This window comes from Capsicum annuum, chromosome 2 (assembly GCF_002878395.1).
Source record: "Capsicum annuum cultivar UCD-10X-F1 chromosome 2, UCD10Xv1.1, whole genome shotgun sequence".
NCBI classification, from domain to species: Eukaryota; Viridiplantae; Streptophyta; class Magnoliopsida; order Solanales; family Solanaceae; genus Capsicum; species Capsicum annuum.
The window spans coordinates 121,057,624-121,078,048 of record NC_061112.1 but is presented as its reverse complement, the minus strand read 5'-3'; the positions used below and the strand labels follow the sequence as shown (position 1 = coordinate 121,078,048).

Below are 20,425 nucleotides of genomic sequence, written 5' to 3'. Positions count from 1 at the left end.
TTTCTCTAATATGCTTTTAGAACGAATTTTATTTTTTACCAAGCTACAAATTCTTGATTTTTAATTAAATGGAGTTTCTCTACTATGTTTCTACAACCAAAAAAAAAAAAAAAGTATCTTTAAGCTACAAATTCTTGATTTTTAACTAAACAAATTACCTCTAATCTACAAATTCTTGATTTTTTTTAACCAAATGAGGTTTCTCTAAAGTACTTTAAAAACTAAAAAAAGCACCTTTCTGCTGCAAATTCTTGATTTTAACTAAATGGGGTTTCTCTGTAATGCTTTTACGAAAAAAAAGAAGGTTTTCAATATAGTTTTACCATTTTTGAAAATACTAAAAACTACTTTACAAAATAGCTTTTTCGTTTTAAAAAAAAAAATAAAAAAAATTGAACAGTATCCACGAATTCTAAATGCAGTTCTTGGTGGGACTTGCACATTTTCATGGTTCTCCTACTCTTAATAGATATACACAAGTATAATGACATTTGAACCAATACCTAAACTCAAGAACCCTAATGATTCACATAAAATAATATTTGCTGGTACAACGTAGACCCCATATGCTACATACACTTTTTTTTTCATTCGGTGTTTGATACTCACATTAGATTTTAAATAAATCCGTATTTGTGCATTACAAGGCCTATTTCTGGGAGAGCCACTCCCAACAAGATTTTTTCTATTCCTATAAGTTAAACTCGGAACTTCTGATTAAGAGCAGAGAAACTTTAACCACACACCACAACCACTAATGTTGGTCATATGCAATATACTCGTATTGGAATTTTCAAAATTTACGTTGTTGATTGAACATATATAGAACGTTCATGATGATAAGAAATTTTGATTACATAGGTCATGTAGTATAAGACTACATGGAAAAATTGTCATAACCAAAAATGGAAAGATTAGGACAAAAGATTCTTCTTGTAAGATTCAAGAACAGGCTAGGGTTACATAATAGTGTAAGCACAAGTAAATTATTGATGACCTTACAATACTTAAAGTGGTTAATTGATGTGTACATTTTCCATTGGTGAAGAATTAGAGAGGAGGTTGAAGGTCTCTATCACCACCACACAATTTTTTTTTGTTTGCCTAATAGTTTTATTTTTTGGTGGTTAAAATTCCTAATAGTATTGCTTTCACACCTCAAACTATTTTTTCTAGTTTGAATATAAAATCCATTTGCCTTGTTTGAAAAATTCTTTACTTTTCACATTTCTATTCTTTCTCTACCTTAAATTACCATTTTCTTAAATTTGCCATTGTTTGATTTGGAGTATGTTATTGTTGAGGCACAATTAAGCAAACAAAATTTTGCTTTTTAAAATTTAAACTTTTAAATAAGATCACCACACTTCAACGTGATATTACAACGTACAAGTCATGATATTTGAGTCACACTGCCACTCATTGTCAAAAAAAATCTGCATATACATGCTACAACGTGAAATTATAATTAAGTAACGTATTGCAGTACTAGAAATGGTTCTATCCTCGTTTTTACGCAATATTATAAAAAAAACTAATTCAACGAAATATACAAACTCAATCTCCAATTTGAAATTTTTATTAATATTTCATAAGTCTAGGTATTTAATTAGATACTCTAATAACCTAGAAGATATATATAAATGACATGGGACATTTAGGACCCATAGGAAATTGAATAATATTCGAATACAGCAAAGAGTGTCCCTTCTCTCTGTTCCAAAATTGGCCACAAACACGTGCTGCCAGAAATTAGTTGTTGATTTAACTATTCGTCCATTTCTATCAAGCTATAAAAAAAAATCAGTTCGATACATTAAAATTTTCCGTTATGCACAAGGTCTAGAGAAGAGCTTGATCATAAGGGTCTATTGTACACAGTCTTACGACTTGTATTTCTACAGAAAATATTTTCAAGGTTTGAACTTGTGGCCACATGATAACTTCACTAATTACTCAAAGCCCCTTGATTTTATCAAATTGATTGAATTCAGGTGTAATTTCCATATCTTTAATTAATAAGACTATTATCTATAAATAGTATATAGTATATATATTAATTAATTATTCTTGTGGTGCTTTTCTCTCTTAATAATACATCTGATCAACTTGATAAACTTTATACTAATGCTTTTTTAACCATTTAATTACAAGATAACTGTATTTTTATACCAAAAAATAGTAATAACCCATAAATGTGACTTATTCATTTATATTTTTTTGTACACTTTGTTTTTTTTTTTTTAAATATTTATAAATGGAAGTGTCATGGGGAGCTTTGCTTTTGTTGGAGTATTTATTTTTGCTACTCCTCCCATTTCAATTTATTTATCTGGTTTAAAATTAATATAAAATTTTTAATCTTTTGATGTTAAACTAAAAATGCATATAATGTAATAAAATATTTTTTAATTTTGTAATCTTAAAAATATCATGTAAAAAATTGAAATAAGGAGTTGCTAAAAAAGGAAATAACAAAAAAAAAAAAAGACAATTAAATTGAAACGAGAGAGTATAAAGTTATGTTCGTATAAATTGAAACGAGAGAGACCAAAAACGGGTGCGTGTAAGTTTTTACCGTATATAAATGCATTATGCGTGTGAAACGTATCTTTTATGATGAGTTTATCATTGGTTGCCTTATTTCATCAATTGGAGACTGAGAATATCGATAGTATTAACCTTTTTATTTCAAATTTTTAAACCAAAAGTTGAAAATATAATTACATATTATTATATGTACACACTTTGTAAAAAGAAAGGTATAATCGAGCATTATGGTCTTTTATTCCCTTTGCCAATTAATTTATATGTTTCACGAAAAGAAGAGTAAACAATATATTTGTTTTACCATCATACTCTTAACTAAAAGTCTCAGATTTGAGCCTTTGGAAATAGAAAAAAATTCCTCTGGGTAGGGGTAGCTCAAGCACTTCGGTGGCCTAAGATGAAAATTGAACAAAGGCCTTAAATTTTTAAGAAAAGATAAATATTTTTTTTTCTAAAGTCTATATTTTAAATATTTTGAGATGTAAAGTTGCTAATATTTTTTTTATAGTTGATTTCTTCTAATAATTCTTTTTCCGTTAATATAACTAATGCATTTAATCTTTCTTGAGACAGTACTTTAAAATCTAAATACATCGAACTTCTAATAATTACTTTAAAATCTAAATACATCGAACTTCTAATAATTTTTTTACTTTTATATGAAAACTTTATTTTTTCTACAAATAGTACTTAATAATTTCTTTTACAAAAAAGTCTATAATCTATTATAGCAAAAAAATGAGTCCCTCAAATTTGGAACCTAACGCGATTACCTGTTTTTTCAATGGATAGAGCCGACCCTGCCTTTGGGAGTGGCGCCCTAAAAATGAGCCTTGCAGTGATTTATTCAAATTTCAATATCGATATCGGACGTCGAGTGAGAAGAAAAATACGTACAATAGGGGTTTATTCTCTCTTTGAACCTCCATCTTTCAAATTAGGTTATTACAAGTAAATAATGTCTAGAGAGAAGTTATATTTATATAAAATGTTCATACGCTATAATAAATCCATGAGTGGATATAAATTAATGTGCAAAAAGAAAATTGACAAAAATATAACCATGATTTAATTTTACGCAAATAGCGTCGACTGATTATTACAATTAAACTCGAAAGTAAATTTAGGTCTGGATCTATATATGGTAATTTTAAAACGTAACATATTATCCCAAATTGATATTTACTTTATATTAATTCCTAGTGTTGTACTTTTATTTACATGCACACATAAAAAAAAATCTTTTAACAAAGATAAAACAGCCCCTGCATTATATTTGCCTTTTGGTTTCCCATTTGATATTTAATTGTGTTAGAGTCTAATTAAATTTGAATTCACATATTATAAGATTTATTTTTTAAAGCGATCAAATAAGATTATAAAACCTCTTGCTACTCTGCTCTATATATTTTGGCATCCTGGTAATAGTATATAGTACAAATACAAATACTATCTGAAATAAATGATGGGGTATTATGAAAATATTGAGGGTGTTGGGGCCCATTTTCATGTACAAATACATTATTTTCTTATATATTTTAAAAAGAAAGTACTCTATAGTGTATATAAGGAAAGGACAAGAGAAGGCAGTATCACAGCATCACATGACTTTATTAGTTGGAACTTGGAAGTTTCAAGAATCTCATTGGAAATGGGGTGGATCCATGTTCTGCTACCCTCATACTTGGAATTATTTTAGTTATGTTTTTTTTTTTTTTTTAAAAGTACTACTAGTATATGATATGTTTAAATAATTTATTAAAAAAATATAATAATTATTTTTTTTTTTTTTTTTTAAAAAAAAGAGGTGAATCTTTTGCTCCACATGCCCCTCATATAAGGGTTCTGATGTGTTTCAGCTTAAAAACTGATCCCATGTGCCTTCTTCTCTTCTATGCTTCTCACGTCACTCATCCTTGATAGTGATTTCTCAACTACTTGCCTTCCCTACATTTCCCTTTTGTTTTGATATTTATTTTAAAGTAAAACGTAATTTGAAATTTTTAACAATATAATTTATTAGATTCTGAACAAGTTATATAAATATTATGTGAATATTTTAGTATAAATATAAAACTTTCGCTGAAACAACTGGATGTTGTCTAGCACGTAATCAAAAGTCTAGCTTCACTCCAGTTTGAGGCTCGATTAATTTGGAGTCAAATCGTCTTCTGACAGAGCGCTCCTTATTAAATATGACTTTAGTTTTAAGGCTCAAATTTGAAATTTTAATTAAGAATGAAAGAATATTTAACACGTTATCTGTCGTTCGTCGGTAAAGCTCTCTAGATAACTCTATTATCAATGCTTCAATTTGAAACCTCTTTTTAAGGATGCATGAAAAAAATACTTATCACATCACCATAATCTTTAATGGTACATTCTTTAATCTTTTCTCTCATTGAATGTGTAATTATAGAATTGTTTAGTAAAAGTAATAGGGTAAACAACATAGATCCCCTAGCTAATGAAACTAATTACAAAAAATCCTCTCTTGTTTTCTCTCTCCCGAATTTTGACAAATATACTCATACATTCTCCCAACTATTATACATTGATCGAATGTATGATGAAACATCCATTCCAAATTTAAGATAATTGAAATTATTAATTTCTTTACTTTTCCTTGATTAATGATTCTTGATTTCTAACTTCAAAATTACCTTCAAACTACAAATCCTTGATTTTTTAACCAAATGGGGTACCTCTACTATGCTTTAAAAACTAAAAAAATTACCTTTAAGCTGCAAATTCTTGATTTTTTAACCAAATGGGGTTTATCTACTACGCTTTTAAAACTAAATTTTTTTTTTGACCTTTAAGCTGCAACTTATTGAATTTTAACCAAATGGGGTTTCTCTACTATGCTTTTGAAACTTAAAAAAAAAAAGAAAAGAAAAGTATCCCTTTTTGGTTCACTGATATCAGTGAATTAATTCGGGTTTGGGGAAAATTGGAATGGTGGTAATTTGGTTATGATAGTAATTTAAATGTTGAATTGGTCCCCAACCTTTTCTTATGTGAAGTTTGTTCCCTAAATAATTGAGATAAGGCACAAGTACCGTCCAAACTATAATGAAATTATTGACATACCTAATTTTTATGGGGTTCGATTACCCCTAAACTCATTTTTTTTTACTAACGTGACTGTTAAGTAGCAGAATATTTTAATTTACCTTTTAATTTTGGGCATAACTTGGGGTACTTTTGCCTTATCTCATTTTGTTTGAAGAATGAAACAATGATAAAAGATGATTGCGTTTCCACAAGTAGTGTCTAGAGGGTATTGTGAGCGGTTGAGTAATATTGCTGTCACAATACCGACTGTATTTTCACAAGTAGTGTCTAGAGGGTATTGTAAGCGGTAGAGTGACCATGACCCATTGAGATTCAACCCCTTATCGTTTCGATTGGTAAAACTCATTTTTTTCTATATTTTGTGCTTCCTTTTGCTGACGTAGCTCTCACGTAGTAGTATAAGTTTGGAAGAAGAAGGGGGGTGGGGTGGGGTGGGGTGGGGGGGCTCTAACAAGACCCTTGTAAAGTTTAGGTGCGTCAATGAATTTTGGGCATAAATTGGGGGTTGGGGGGAGGGATACTTGTGCCTTATTTCATTTTGTTTGAAGAATGAAACAACGATAAAAGACACTTGTATTTCCATAAGAAGTGTCTAGAGGGTATTGTAAGTGGTAGAGTGATCTTACTGTCACGATCCATTGAGATTCAAGCCTTTGTTGTTTCAATTAGTCCCTAAAAAAGTCCTTTGTCGTTTTGATAGATCGCTTAAAAAAGATAGGGTTATTTAGGGAGGGTAAGTTGTGGGCAGCCTTATACTTATTTTTACGGGTTAGAGAACGATTGACTGTCGACAACCTTCTTTCTGTATTCGTATTTGGGACCAACAATGTAAGCGAGATCACTCATGCAGAGTTTTAAAATAGTTTTTTTTTATTTTAAAAAGTAAAAAATACATTTTTAATAATAAATTATGGTTTTTAGTACTTTTATGTAATTTTCCAATCATGCGGAATTTTATTCAAGGAACTTGCGGTCATTCTAGGAACCCATAAACTTCAAATTTTAGATTTGCCTATCGTTGGGTACACAGAAATACATCAAGAACCTGACACCCAAGCTAGACGCAGAGAAACAAGAAGTGTGTTATATCCTTGAAGTTTTGATGATTCGTAAACTATTTCACAAGGGACCTAATTAATGGTTTATTGTATATCTACGGGACTCGGTCTCATATAAGGATGTTCTCTGACGATGACTTGCTTGACCACTGCTGGAAGTTGTACTTTCCTTCAAAAAGTTGGTAGCGTGGTAGTAGAGTAGCTGAACCTCAACCAATAGGAAGAAGGCTAGATTTTGTTCTTTCATATAAAAGGATCATCTACATACAATAAAACCTAGTTTTTGAACCTATATCAATCTTGATCTTCTCCATGGAAACAACCGTCCGTTGAACACAACTTATACAACGAACCTGATTAAGTTCTCATTTAAAGTCTTGTAGTATGTTGAGTTTTTGTTTTTATTGCTCTTATATTGTAAATCTACTCCTAATTATAAAGGATAGTATATGTGTTGCTAGTCCGAGTTTTAGCTCAAGTAGAAGCAGCTAGAGTTAGTTGTTCAAGTCGTTAGTTGGTGAAGTGTTTGTTATCATCACTTGTGGTGTTGAGTCCTGGGTAGAGCTGCCTAGAATCCTGGTGGTAGGTCGTGGTTTTTACTTCCCTCAAGCAAGGAAATTTTCACGTAAACTTAGTGTCTTCTTTACGTTATTGCATTTAGCTTGCTATTATATAAGTTTGTGTGATTAAAAAAAAGATAAGACAACTTCATAAATTTATACTTTGCAGTCGATTCCAATTAACAAACTAATAATCAGGCTGAACATGTAACAAAAATTCAAACTAAAGAAGTAAAAATTTCCCTTTGCATCCCAGCAACTCAATAGATTTTGTCCTGCAAATTTCCAAAAATGAAGAATTAAAGTTAACAGCTTTAAGGTGTTGGGTTCAAGGTACATGTGAATGGAAAATGGAGGAAAAATAGTGGAGAGAAGGGAGACACTAATTTAGAAAGTGTACTCCCAAAATTGGAAAGTTCACTCTTTCTCCCACATTGGTGGAAGAAGAGAGCTTGTGAGTGTTTAAAATAAGGAACACTAACTCCACATGGTAAGTGAGGCAAGAAATAAGAGATACCTCACGCTGTCATCGTCGTCGCGCGCTCGGCTTCTACTTCAGATTTGGAAAATGATCTCGATGATATCTAAAATGCGGGCGCATTTCCAACGCAACGCATATTATGAAGGGATGCGACTCTTCGAGAAGAGGCACACTATTTTGAATTGTAGACGCAGTTCAAACACAGAAGCTCACTAGAATATGCAAAATGTCATCTGTGGCTGCAGTTCCAGCATAGTCTGGGTGCGCCTTTCTGCTGAACCAATGCATCCTTTCTGAAAAAATACACTTAAGGCTATAAATACCTGCTATTTTCCTCAAGTACTGTAATCAGTTTTGATAGCAAAAACACTTCTATACTTAATAAAACTCTGTGTGATCATTAAGCTGTCGAGTGAGTTCGTAGAATCCTATAATTTGAGGTACCGCTATTGTTCGGATTGTAAGCCATTTTATCCTGGGAGGAAGATTCCATAACCTCAGGTACAGTGAGGAAAATTATTCCTTAAGGGCACTCCGTGAAGTCGGGGGACTTGACCTTAAATTCTGTTTCATCTATTTTCTGAAATCTAACACACTTCTTAAATAGATTATTAGTAATCTTGTGTTGAAGGTGTTAAAGAACTTCAAAGGTGTTCTTGCTTATACATGAACTATTGTTAAAGTTGGTGTTGCATTTATACATATTCTTGTACCCGAAACTGCACATAATATAAAAATCTTAAGGAATAATTTTTGCAGAATTTGTATTGCTTGTTTTTGGAGATTAAAGCTTTATGCTTTCTACTCCGTTTGAACTTAACTAGTGATTCGAAGACATAAAATCTTCATCACAAGTTAAAGATCATTCGGTTGACGATTGGAAGTCATAAAAACTTCATCGTTAACTAGAAACAAGAAGAAGAGTTTAAAGTTGCTTAATTTTATAAGTAGTATTCTGATAATACTAAATTTTATTATCTTGTGGTGACAGGAAAAATGACTAACAAAAGTTAAATGCAAGATGCGGCTACGACTGTGGGGGGCAACTAGTATTGCCTCAACAAGTTGAGAAAATGCTCCGCAACTAATGGCACCTACGGAGAAGCCCAAAAAATTTGCAAGCATTGACTTTAAGCGATGGTAGCAAAAAATGTTTCTTTACTTCTCCACTCTATGGCTTCAAAGGTTCACTAGTGAGGATGCTCCTGAGGTGCCTGAGGGAACCTCGGACAAAGAGCATTTCATGAACGTAGAGGCTTGGAAATACTCGGACTTCCTTTGCAGGAATTATATATTGAGTGGTCTCCAAGGCGACCTCTACAATGTTTACAGTGGAACTAAGACATCGAGGGAATTGTGGGGGGCACTAGAATGAAAATACAAGACAAAAGATATGGGAATTAAGAAATTTGTTATTTCAAGGTTCTTGGCTTTAAAATGATAGATAGAAAATCGGTTGTCTCTCAAGTGTAGGAATTGCAAGTAATCATCCACGATCTTCTTGCGGAAGGTATATCTTTGAAAAATACCTTAGTTAAACAAATTAAAAATTTTCTTCGTACTCATATATACTGTTTTGTAGGTTTGATTGTGAATGATGCATTTCAAGTAGTAGCGATCATTGAGAAACTACCACCTATGTGGAAAGACTTCAAAAACTACTTGAAGCACAAATGCAAGGAGATGACTGTCGAAGATCTTATTTTCCGACTACATATTGAAAAGGATAATAAGGCTACCGAGAGAAGGTCAAAAGGGAATTCTACAATTAATGAAGCACATATTGTAGAAGATGACCAAAACAATTCTAAGAAAAGGAAGAAAGTTAAACAAGGAAGCAATCAATCCAAGAAAAAATTCAAGGGAAAGTGCTTCAACTGTGCTAATATTGGACATAAGTCCACGGATTGTCGTGCCCCTAAGAAAGGTAAGAAAATGGACCAAGAAAATATGATTGAGTCCAACAAAGAAAGTGATGATCTGTGTGTTATGTTTTCAGAATGCAACTTGGTGGGGAATCCTCGCGAGTAGTGGATGGATTCTGGTTCCACCCGCCATGTTTGTGCTAACAAAGAGTTGTTTTCGTCATTTACTCCGACTCAAGTAGAAGAAATAATCTACATGGCTAACTCTACTACGGCTAAGGTAGAAGGAACAGGAAAAGTAGGATTGAAAATAACTTCAGGAAAGGTCTTGACACTTAACAGTGTCTTGTATGTTCCGGAGTTACATAGGAACTTAATTTTTGTTTCACTTCTAGACAAGAACGGATTCAAATATGTAACCGTTTCTGGAAAAACTGTAATTAGCAAAGGAAAAGTGTATGAAGGAAAAGGCTATCTCACCAAGGGTCTTTATAAGATGAATGTAATGAATGTTGAAATAAATAAAAGTTCAAATTCTTCTTACTTGCTTGAGTCTTATAATTTATGGCATGAAAGTTTAGGCCATGTTAATTACAAAACATTACGAAAACTGATTAACTTAGAAGTTTTGTCAAACTTTAAGTGCAATAAATCAAAGTGTCAGACGTGTGTGGAATCAAAGTATACAAAGCGTCTTTATAAGTCCGTTGAAAGGAATTCCAATCTCTTAGACTTAATACACACTGATATTTGTGATATGAAGTCAACACTATCTCGTGGTGGAAAAAAGTATTTTATAACTTTTATTGACGATTGCACTAGATACTGCTATGTCTACTTGCTAAATAGTAAGGATGAAGCAATAGATGCGTTTACGCAATATAAAACTGAAGTTGAAAATCATTTAGAGAAAAAGATCAAAATGATAAGAAGTGATAGGGACGAAGAATATGAATCTCCCTTTACGTAAATATGTGTAGAGAATGGAATCGTCCATCAAACTATGGCCCCGTATTCACCTCAATCTAACGAAATTGCGGAAAGAAAAAACCGAACATTGAAGAAAATGATAAATGCCTTACTTATAAGTTCTGATTTACCACAAAACTTGTGGGGGTAGTCTATCCTTATAGCCAATCGTATACTCAATAGAGTTCCCATAGTAAGACACAATCAATTCCTTATGAAAAATGGAAAGAAAGGAAACCTAACTTGAAATATTTCAAAGTGTCGGGGTGTCTAGCAAAGGTCGAAGTTCCAATGCCTAAAAAGGTTAAGGTAGGACCTAAGACGGTGGACTGTGTGTTCATAGGATATGCTAAAAGTAGTAAAGTATGTCGAGTTTTGGTTCATAAATCCGAACATTCGGATATAAATGAAAATACGGTAATTGAATCAGATAATGCTGAATTCTTTGAAAACATTTTTCCGTATAAAACTAGACATGAACAGTTTAGTGGAGGATCTAAACGACCTCGAGATGAACCAAGTGAGAATGTACATAATGAAAAGAATTCAAAACGTATTACACGTCAAAGAACTTCTACTACGTTTGGATTAGATTTTGTAATATTTCTCTTAGAAAATGAGCCTCAAACATTTAAAGAAGCGATGTCGTCTTCAGAATCATCCTTTTGGAAAGAGGCAGTCAATAGTGAGATTAATTCAATCTTAAGTGACCATACGTGGGAATTAGTTAATCTTCCTCCAGAAAATAAACCTTTAGGTTCTAAATGGATCTTCAAAAGAAAAATGAAAATGGATGGTACTATTAACAAATACAAGGCAAGACTTGTAGTAAAAGGCTTTAAGAAAAAAGAAGGCCTTGATTACTTTGATACATACTCGCCAGTAACAAGGATAACATCGATTCGAATGTTAATTGCCTTGGCAGCAGTATATGATCTTGAAATCCATCAAATGGATGTAAGAACCGCATTCTGGAGAATTGGAGGAAGAAATTTACATGAAAAAACCTGAGGGTTTTGTGGTTCTAGGAAAGGAGAATAAAGTGTGTAAACTTATTAAGTCATTGTATGGACTAAAGGAAGCACCTAAACAATGACATGCTAAGTTTGACCAAACCATGTTGGCAAACAGGTTCAAAATAAATGAATGTGATAAATGTATTTATATTAAAGACACTCCAAATCACCAAGTCATTGTGTGTTTATATGTAGATGATATGTTGATCATCAGTAGAGAAATCTCTGACATAAATAGAACGAAACAAATGCTCGAGAGCAAGTTCGATACGAAAGACCTTAGAGTTGCGGATGTGATCTTAGGTATAAGAATTCATAGAAATCCACAAGGGTTGTCATTGTCACAGTCTCATTATATCGAAAGGTACTTGACAAATTCAAGTATATGGATTTCGGTATTGCCAAAACTTCTTTAGATGTGAGTTTTACACTTTGAAAGAATGAAGGTGAAAGTGACTCACAATTGGAGTACGCAAGAGTATTGGGATGTTTAATGTATATAATGAACTATACATGACCAGATATAGTATGCGCTATTAGTAAATTGAGTTGGTACGCGAGTAATCCCACAAAACTCATTGGATAGCAATGAAAAGAGTTTTGGGGTATCTTAAATACACTCAAGATCATACTTTGCATTATAATAAATATCCCGCAGTACATGAAGGATATAGTGATGCAAATTGGATCACTAGATCGAACGAAGTAAAATCCACGAGTGGATATGTATTTACTATCGGTGGAGGTGCAGTCACTTAGAAATCATCCAAACAGATATGTATTGCTCGCTCTACAATGAAATCTGAATTTATCGCATTAGATAAAGCCGATAAAGAAGCAGAATGACTTCAGAATTGCTAGGAAGATATTCCTTATTGGCCCAAACCATTGGCACCAATATGTATACACTGTGATAGCCAAGCGGCAATAGGTAGGGTATGGAGCATGATGTATAACGGTAAGTCTCGTCACATATGACGGAGACATAATAACATTAGGTAACTTCTCTCTAGTGGAATTATCACTGTTGACTATGTAAAGTCAAAGGATAATATATCGGATTCACTTACAAAAGGCCTATCTAGAGAAGGAGTAGAAAGGACATCCAAGGGAATGAGTTTTAGGCCTACGACAAGTCAGCATGGCGGTAACTCTACCTAGCAGACTGGAGATACCAAGAGCTAGGTTCAAAGAGATCAAACAAAGTTGTGTCTGATAGGTTCAACATTGTTGATTACCCAACCCATTCTCATGATGTAGACACCGTTTAGTAAACAAGGATAAGACATAAGGTGAAAAGTCTTTTAATGATTATCCAAGTTTGGTAGATTTGACCAAATAGTTTAATCTATATGATTGAATGTTTAGAAGTCATCTATGTGAGGGCGAAGTGGAAGCCTCTTCAAAGAGAATGTTAGTAAATGCCTATTCTCTAAGCTCTCATAAAACCGGGACGTGTTCATGGCTGAAAGGAACAAAACCGTGAGAATCATAAACAGTAAAAGGCTGGTTGTGTGACATGTGTTGTCTAAGTATACATTAAACCTCGACGGTTCAAAGATATCAAATCTACCGATTGACCGAGTGCATCCGATGCATGTTCACTACTGAAAGTTCAAAGGGAAACCTACTTATCCAGATGCAATTAGTCTTTGCTAAATGATCACATGCTAGTCCGTAAATTTTTCAAAAGATAGCCATTCCCCATTTATGTGGGGGATTATTGGGTTCAAGGTGTATATGAATGAAAAATGGAGGAAAAATAGTGGAGAGAAGGGAGACACTAATTTGGAAAATGTACTCCCAAAATTGGAAAGTTCACTCTTTCTCCCACATCGGTGGAAGAAAAGAACTTGTGAGTGTTTAAAATAAGGAATACTAACTCCACATGGTAAGTGAGGTAAGAAATAAGAGATGCTTTGCGCCGTCGTCGTTGTTCGCTCGGCTTTGGATTTGGATCAATTTTTTAGATAAAATTTATTTGGAACTTGTTTACAAGTGATAATTTAATCTAAAATTCCAAAATGCAACGCATATTACGAAGGGATGTGACTCTTAGAGAAGAAACATAGTGTTTTGAATTGCGAACACAGTTCAAATGCAGAAGCTCACTGGAATCTGTAAAATGTCATCTGCGGCCGCAGTTCTAGCGCAGTCTGGGAGCAGATACGTGACTGTTACAGAAAGGTGCCTTTCTGCTGAACCAATGCATCCTTTTTGAAAGGATACACTTAAGGCTTTAAATACCTGCTATTTTCCTCAGGTATTGTAATCAGTTTTGACAGCAGAAATATTTTTATACTTAACAAAAATTTTATGTGATCATTAAGCTGTTGAGTAAGTTCGTAGAATCCAATAATTTGAGGTACCGCTGGCCATTTTATTCTGGGAGGAAGATTTCATAACCTCTAGTACAGTGAGAAATTAATCCTTAAGGACACTCCGTGAAGTCGGGGGACTTGGCCTTAAATTCTGTTTCATCTATTTTCTTAAATCTAACACACTTCTTGAATAAATTATTAGTAATCTTGTGTTGAAGATGTTAAAGAACTTCAAAGGTGTTCTTATTTATACATGAACTATTGTTGAAGTTGGTGTTGCATGTATACAGATTCTTGTACCTGAAACTACACAAAATATAGCATAAGGATGATGGGGGTAGAAAATAAATGGATATATAAAACGTAATCTTATGAAGGATAGAGATTAAGTTGAATACCTGCAAGTTACACACTAATATCTTTTCATTCTCGTAACAATTCTGTGCTCAAATTTTACAACCATCCTCGAAAACCAGACTGGATAGTGAGTTGACAACATTATGTATATTATGGACAGTCCAATAACCAAACCACAACCAAAACCCATGAGATCCACTTGCCAACTGATCAAATCTCCTTCTTCTTCTTCTTCATCTAGCTCAACTGGAGTTTTCACTTGCGGTACCCCATCTTCGCCACCACAATCTTTTGAGAGGGGCAATCCATGTAACCCATCATTCCCTTGGTACGAACTGTTCTCAAACGTATCAAATTGTTTTCCCTTGGGAATGCATCCAACAAGATGATTGTGAGAGAGATTTAAGACTTCAAGTGATGTGAGGGATACAAGCTGTTATGGAATTTCACCTCCTATTTTGTTGGAAGAGAGATCCAATGATTCAAGTACGAATAAATATTGCAATGATGTTGGTATAACACCTTCTAAGCCATTATGAGATAGGTTCAGCGCACGGAGTCCAACACGATCTCCAATAATGCTTGGGAGATAATCATGTATGTAGTCAAAACTCGAGGAAGTTTCAGATCCAGTCCCTTTGTTGTAAATATCAAAGTATTCGCGTAAGAACCAGAATAACCACTTGCTATATACTCTCAGGTTCCCTTTGTTGTAACTATCAAAGTATTCGCGTAAGAACCAGAATAACCACTTGCTATATACTCTCGGGTTCCACTGTTCTCACCAATGATTTTCATGGCTTGAAAATTCTCAAAAAGGCTCACTGGTAAATCTCCACTAAATCCATTGGATGAGAGATCTATTACTCGAATTTGATCAAACAAGTTGTCTGTCCTTGAATCACTTATATGGCTGTGCAACTTATTTGATCTCAAACTTAAAATCTTCAAATAAGGATGACCTCCCATCCAACTTGGAAATGTGTCATTTAAATCATTGTTGCCTAAATCAAGGAATTCCAAATATCTGCAATTGATCAACGATGGCGGAACTTTCCCCTTCAGCTTATTCCCGTACAAGTTAATGATGCGGAGTTGACTTTCAGTGTTAAAACTTGTATTAATTGTTCCACTGAGACTATTTTTGTTTAAATCCAAAACCTGAAGTCCACTCATCTCACCCAAACATTGTGGGATTGTTCCGTTCAAATAATTACTTCCCAAATCTAGCACTACCAGTATTTTCAGATTGCAGACGGTTGAAGCAATCTTTCCGCTGAAATTATTTTGGGAAAGAATAAGAGTTAGAAGGTACGACTGGTCTAGTAGTGACTTTGGAATAGGACCTTGCAACTGATTTTGTTTTACAGCAACGGAAACTAATGTATTGGACTTGAACTCCTGAATTTTGCCACTGAAAGAGTTATGGCTCAAGTCTAATACAAATAGTGATGAGAGGGAGAATATCCCGGAAGGTATAGTCCCATTCAAGTAGTTTGATGACAAGGCGAGACTTTGTAGGCTTTGGAGTCCACTTACGTTTGATGGAATTGGACCAGTTAGGGAATTGGATGGTAAATAAAGGTCTTCCAAGTTGAAAAGGTGGAAAACACTTTTGGGCAATACCCCACGTAGCTGTGCGCCTGAAAGCTGTAACATTGTTAAATAAGAAGAGAGATTTTGAGGAATGGTGGAAGAGATGTTCACAGAGTAAAGGTCAAGCTCTCTTAATTGGGTCAAGTTCTTAAGGAGCAGTTCAAAATTATAATGCCCGAGTCTAAGCCCACATGGATCAAAAGTCCATATACGAAGAACATATAATTTAGAAAGGTGAGAGATTTCTGCTGGGGTTATACCTGTAAAACTTGAACGCGACAGATCAAGATGCGCCAAGCTAGATAACTCACCAAATTTTGGTGAAATGAGATATCCGGAAAAATCATTATAAGATAAATCAAGCCTTTCGAGATTGGAGAGCTGAAACAGACTATTGTTGGGATGAAATTTGCCTTGAAGTCCGCTGCAACTGAGATAAAGCTCAATTACTTGTCCCGTCGTCTCCTCGCAACGAACTCCATCCCATGAACAACAATCTGTGCTCTTGTTCCATGAAAGAGATGTTGGATTGAAACAAGAAACATTAGGATTAATGGTAAACATGTGCTTGAATTGTAGAAGAGCAAGAGCTTGATCTTCGGAGCACAAATGAGGTAAAGCTGAGGTGAAAGCAAGTTGACAGAGAAAGGGATATAGCATAAAAAATAGTACAAGTTTTACACAACCCATTGCTGCACTAAAATGATCAAAACTAATTTTGTAGAGAGCAAATCAAGAAATGTTTGCTCTGTGTCTCTATTCAATAGTAATTTTGATGAGGTATATATAGCGCAAATTAAGCAAAGAAATTCTTTTAATGAATATTTACTGTTGGAATGCCAATGCATAAGAAGATTCAAATGAAAGCTACAACACAAAGTCCCACCCGCCACTTGTAACAACACATGCATTTTGTCTGATACATTTAGATAAAGATGTCACAAGAGAATATCATTAGATAAACAACCCTCCACACACACCAGGCAAACTTAATTGGTTAGGATAAGAGTTTTACTTGGTGTATAGACCTTGACAACAACATTACAAGTGTGCCAACTCTAAAGACACTCAAGAATACAACTTTATATCATAGGAATAAGACGTTAGTTTGCTGATGCATTAAGGTTGGGATGGAGATCTACTATGAATACAGCATCTTACATAGTGCGCGCCAGCTCTAGCCAATTTCCCACGAGAATTTACCTGCTGATGGAAGACAGTGCAGGAGCCCAGACGTGGCGTCATGTTCTTCATATACCACTGATTCATTAAGTCCAACTAGGTGAATATGAGTCTGTTGTTCTTGTCTTTTTAGAGTATAAGTTTTATGCTACTTTTCATTGAAAATAAAACACGTTGTCGTTATAGTCCTCAAAGTTTAGTGATGGAAGTGAGGATATCCAGGATGGCGTAGTTTGATGACGATATGAGAAACAGTAGGTTTTGTTAGGAAATTGATTGAATGATCTGACGACTCAAATTCTGTCCAAATTTCTGTTTTATTTCTACATATTAACAAATGAAAACAGAATTTGGTTGGGTCACAAAGGAAGAAAACTCGTGACGTTATTCATACGCTAATAAACACTTCATGAAACATCAGATACTAACAAGAAGAAATCCAGTGTAATCCTATGGTTGGGTCTGGGGAGGATCGTGTATACGCAGATCTAACCCTACCTTGAAGGTAGAGAGGCTGTTTCCAACAGATCCTCGGCTCAAAGATAAATGTAAAATAAGGCAGTAGCAACAATCAGAAAAACAAAAACAAGATAATACAATAACAGGAAGTAGTAAAAATCTAAGTTGAAACATCAGAAACTATGAAAATGAAAGCTTGTATTTGCATTCCATCTACTCAGTAGACTGGAACCCATAGTTTCCAAAAATAATAAAAATAAAGAATTAAAGTTAGACACATAGTGGAATCGTTTACGCTTAACAATAAGTCGATAAAAAGATTTAAGAAAATGCCTTCTTCTCTCGAGCATATGTTAATTGGTAGTGTGACAGGTGATGATCAAATAAAAATGCTAATGTTAAGTCAAATCAAAACAATTTGCATAGAGATCAATTAGAATACCTGGAGGTGACACACTAGTATCTCTTCTTGTGCTTTTGCATTCTCGTAATAATTTTGTATTCCAATTCGTCAACCATCCTTGAAAACCATGCTGGAGTTTGTGTTGACAACATTACGTATGTTATAGACAGTACCTTGATAAATCCACAACCATAACCCATGAGAACCGCTTGCCAACTGATCATTGGCGAATCTTCTTCTTCTTCTTCTTCTTCTTCTTCTTCTTCTTCGTGCAGCTCAAATGTATCAAATTGTTTTCCTTTGGAGATGCATCCAACGAGATGATTGTGAGAGAGATTTAGAACTTCAAGTGATGTGAGAAATGCAAGTTGTTGCAGAATCCCTCTACCAATTTTGTTAAATGAGAGATCCAATGATTCAAGTACAGATAGCTGGTGCAGTGATGGTGGTATACGGCCTTCCAAGCGATTATGAGATAGGTTCAACGTGTGGAGTGCAGCCAGATCTCCAATAATACTTGGAATATAACCTTCAAATCTATTCCTTGAGAGATTAATGATTATGTTTGTAGTCAAAACTCGAGTGAATTCAAGATCCAATCCCTTTGTTGTATTTGTGATCACAGAATCATAAAATATACTCCTACATACCAAGGGTCTCTCACGTTCTCATCGATTATCTTCATGGCTTGGAAATTCTCAAAAAGACGTGCTGGTAAAGTCCCACTAAATCCATTAGATGAGAGATCCATAATTTGAAGTTGGGCAAACAACTTTTTGTTCTTTGAAGCTTTGATAGGACCATGCAACTTATTTGATCTCAAGCTTAGAAGTTTCAAATTTGGCAGAGTTCCTAACCATTTTGGAAATGTGTCGTTCAACTCATTGTCGCCTAAATCAAGAAGTTCCAAATACTTGCAGTTGATCAAAGATCGTGGGACTTTTCCCTCTAGCTTATTTCCATGCAATTTAATGACGCTGAGTTGGTTTCCAATACTAAAAGTAGTCTTAATTGTCCCACTGAAACGATTGTTGCTTAACTCCAAAACCAAAACGTGTCCACTAATCTCACCCAAACATTGTGGGATCGTTCCGTTCAACTTATTGCTTCCCAAATCTAGCACTATCAGTGTTTTTAGATTGGAGATTGTTGAAGAAATCTATCTGCTGAAATTATTCTGTGAAAGGAGAAGAAATCCTAGGTTCTGCTGGTTTAAGAGTGACTTTGGAATAGAACCTTCCAGCTGATTCTGTTTCAGTGTAACTACGATTAATGATTGGGACTTGAAATGGTTATCGCTCAAGTATAACCGAGATAGTGATGGGAGGGAGGATATCCAGGATGTTATAGTCCCGTTCAAGTTGTTTGATGACAAGTAGAGTGATTGTAAGTTTCGTAGCCCACTTACATTGGAAGGAATCAAACTGGTAAAGTTGTTTCCCCAAAGTCTTAACCCCCTTAAGTTTCCAAATTTGAAGAACGGGTAAATCGTTCCTTCAAGATTGTTATTTTCAAGGGACAAATTTTCTATGTCGGTGAGATTCCATAGCGGTTTAAGAATAGGCCCCGAAAGATTACCAGAACTCATGTCCAAGTCATGCAGTGAAGTTAAATAGCTCATTGATTCAGGTATCGTACCATTAAACTTCACGCTAGATAGGTATAAGTTCATGAGAGATGTACTGCTATTCCATTTGGTCATCGGTAAGATAACTGTGAGCTGGGAATTGTACGATAACTCAAGAAGTTTCAAGTTGGGAAGGTGAAAAATTCTTTCGGGCAATGTCCCACATAATTGTCTGTTCAAAAGTTGTATAGTTGTTAAATAAGAAGAGAAATTTTGAGGAATGGTTGAAGAGATTTTCACATCGTAAAGCTCATGCTATCTTAATTGAGTCAAGTTCTTAAGGAGCATTTCAAAATTGTGAGGTCCAAATGTAAGCATATATGGATCTTCACTCCAGATACGAAGAACGTTTAACTTAAGAGATTTCAGAAGGAATTTGACCTGTAAAACTTGACCCACATAGATCGAGATATATTAAGTTAGACAATCCACCAAATTTAGGAGAAATAAGTGATCCAGAGAAATCATTAAAAGACAAATCAAGCCTTTTGAGATTGGAGAGTCGAAAGAATCTATTGTTGGAATGAAACTTTCCTTGAAGTTGGCTGCAACTGAGATCAATCTCGATTACATGTTCTGTCATTTCATCACAATAAACTCCATCCCATGAACAGCAATCTGTGCTCCTATTCCACAAAAGTGTTTTCGCATAAGATTGAGAGCAACCAGAAGCATCAGCAATCTGTGAAGACTATTGAATTTAACACTAGTCAGGTAAGAAACAGTTAAAAGAGTAACAGTAGAAAAGAGAAACCCGGCTGATACAATTGAAATGGCCGCCTTAGCTTTCGATGGCATCATTCAAAGTCACTATGTGAAGAATCAAGCTTTCGTCCCATGGAGGACACGGGATCATACTTGTAGGGGTTATTTTGAGCATGCCATTAAACAAACCCGTGTGTG

At 34.4% G+C, this 20,425-nt stretch overlaps 2 pseudogenes; both read right to left on the bottom strand.

The window, feature by feature from the left end:
• Positions 1 to 14,228: 14,228 nt before the first annotated feature.
• LOC107861145 lies at positions 14,229 to 16,639 on the bottom strand (annotated as a pseudogene).
• Positions 16,640 to 17,713: 1,074 nt separating this feature from the next.
• The window catches only part of LOC107858057, a 16,579-nt pseudogene continuing 13,867 nt past the window's right edge, over positions 17,714 to 20,425 (bottom strand).